Raw genomic sequence first — 2,846 nt, 5'->3', positions numbered from 1 at the left:
GGCTTGCTGCTCACCCTTGCTTTATTTCTTCATCACACAACAACAGTTAGGAAAGATGGCCAGACTCCAGCAGACCCAGCGCAAGCGCGTGGAAAGTGTCCTGCGTCTTCCCGTTGATGTTGTAGCTGCTATAGCTGCAGAGGTAGATCTATTGTAGATCAGACCATCTACTTTTGAGAATCAATTATGTATAATTATAACTTGTGGCAGATAATGGCAATTAACTGTAAATTTATCAAGTAATCATTTTGGGTTGTAATAACTTTTAAATTGTGGATTCAAAGACTTGTACTTATTTAAATTTCATCTCTGAGACTATAACGGGTTGTGGTGTGTGTTAGTGTGGGGTCACAGCATAAGGTTATTTATTATTAATTAAGTGAAGTGATATTGTGGAAAGAAAGACCGTGACGACCCGGATCCCCGACCCCGGATCTGGGGGTGTTACAAAAGGTACCACATGCGAAGGTACTCTGTGTACTCAGGAACTTGTGAAGTATGTGTATACCCAAAAATGGGACACGTAGCCCGAATGCGGCAAGGGTGATAACCGGGATACGAAGGTGTCGTCCTTCTACTAGTAGAAAAGGTTACTATTATCGTATTATGACTGATCATCGTATGCGGTGGCTCTAACGAATGTCCTATTCTTCCAATTGGAATTGTGATGCAATACCGTAACCCAAGCCTAGGTGTTGGGTTTACCATTAAGGTATTCGCAGGATAATAAAATCCACTAAAGAATTGTTTTCATGAAAAGGTGTGTGTCACCAAGAAAAACTATTTTTGAATAAAACATAATTATCATATATGATGTTTTACGTGAGTTTATCATACTGTCATTTTCACAGTGTACATTATTATGCTGGGCATTATAGCTCACTCTTGCTTTCTTCTAAATGACACAACATAACAGATAACCAATAGGCCGGTGTGGGACTTAGTCGCTTGCAGTCATGGGGAGAATCCCTTGCAGCCTTGTCTCAGGTGTGCCAGAGTATCAGATAGGTATAAGATATCAGTCATAATTATTGTAACTTTATGTAGAGGTTATGAATAATTGTTTTAGATCCTGTAAAGTACATTTGACTTTTAATAACAGATGATATTTGTCGTACATCGTTTCTAAAGCTATAACTTGTGAGTGTGTGAGATTGGGGGTCTGTGATATGGAATTATTGGATTATCAAGTTAATGTAGGTTACACATGATTGAACAATTGTGTGACAACCCAGGTTCCTGACCCCGGATTTGTGGGCGTTACATAGGTTCATGTATTGTATGCATGATTAGTGGGTAACTCTAACCATTTTACTTGCCCTGTGTAATCATCATGAATAACTTGCGCTTAAATCGTTATGTTGTCAAATTCTGTAGACATATAGGGTCTCAACATAATTGATGCCTATTCAACTTCTATCTTAATTATGGATGCTTGGTAGAATGGTATTCGTACAACAAAAGTTGGCATTTATCAGTTTCGTGTTGTTCGATTAATATCATCACCATTACATGCTAAGGGTAATAACAATAACTATTGAATGAAGTAGTAATGAAGTTAAGATATCATGTGTGTTTATTATTGTTAATTTAAGTGTTTAATTCTTATAGTAATTATTAGTTAATCAACCTTAATTGTTATTATCTTGACAGTGAAGATTAATCATATATTGGTAAGTAAGTGTTAATTAAATATAATTAATCAGAGTCTCTATGGGAATGAACTAGAAATCATTCTATATTACTTACGAACGCGTATACTTGCATGATTTATTTAGCGCATGCTTTGTGCCTAACAAGTTTTTGGCGCTACTGCTGGGGACTCGGTGTTAATTTGTTTAGTTTATGTACTTGCCATCAGTGGTCATTAGGATTCATTGATTAAGACTTGTTACTTACTGCTTCCGGTTGTGTTTCGAGTACTCTAGTGAGCGTTTATGCAAACACGTTCTCCCACTCGCAAGAGAAATCTGGATAAGGCTAAGGAGACAGATACAGCTCTTGACTTTCCGGAGAAGATAGTTTTTGAAGATTCGGATAAAGAGAGTGAAAAGAAAGAACCTAAAATAATGGGTGTTCGTGTAGTTCAAGCTGATCCAGCTCTTATGGACTTTTCTCGGCCTAAAATTGATGACATTCAGTCAAACATCATTCATCCGGCTATTCAGGCCAATACTTTTGAAATCAAGCCGACCACTATTTAGATGGTGCAGAATTTTATTTCTTTCGGAGGTGCTGCGACTGAAGATCCCAACATGCATATCAGGAATTTTGTCGAGATTTTTAGTACTTTCAAATATAATGGTGTTACTCATGAGGCTATCAAGCTGAGGCTTTTCCAATTCTCTCAGAGGGATAAAGCTAAGGACTGGTTACATTCTTTGCCAGCTGGGTCCATCACTACTTGGGAAGATCTTGCGCAAAAGTTTCTGGTGAAGTTCTATCCAATGGCCAAAACTGCAGGTATGAGGAGTGCTCTTACTCAGTTTGCGCAGCAACAAGGAGAATCTCTGTGTGAGGCTTGGGAGTGTTACAAGGAGATGTTGAGAAAGTGTCCACATCATGGTATGCCTGACTAGATGGTGATCACTGGTTTCTACAATGGTTTGGGGGCCCAATCTCAGCCCATGTCCGATGCAGCTTCTGGAGGCACCTTGTGGGCCAAAAGCTATACTGAGGCCTATAATCACATTGAAACTATGGCTGCAAATGAGTATCAAAATCCAACTCAAAGGATGATGCATGGGAAGGTAGCAGGTATTCTGGAAGTTGATGCAGCTACAGTTATTGCAGTGCAGCTCCAGGCGCTGTCTATGATGGTCAATTCTTTAGCCAACTATGGAGTA

The 2,846-nt window shown here is 38.9% G+C and overlaps 1 non-coding gene across 1 annotated transcript; it reads right to left on the bottom strand.

The window, feature by feature from the left end:
• Positions 1 to 2,462: 2,462 nt before the first annotated feature.
• Positions 2,463 to 2,569, bottom strand: LOC141722043 (small nucleolar RNA R71). The gene has a single exon (XR_012575078.1). It is a non-coding gene; the product is annotated as a small nucleolar RNA R71 (small nucleolar RNA).
• Positions 2,570 to 2,846: the final 277 nt, after the last annotated feature.

Source organism: Apium graveolens, chromosome 4 (assembly GCF_009905375.1).
Source record: "Apium graveolens cultivar Ventura chromosome 4, ASM990537v1, whole genome shotgun sequence".
NCBI classification, from domain to species: Eukaryota; Viridiplantae; Streptophyta; class Magnoliopsida; order Apiales; family Apiaceae; genus Apium; species Apium graveolens.
The sequence above is the reverse complement of the archived record's forward strand: the minus strand, read 5'-3'. Positions and strand labels throughout refer to the sequence as shown.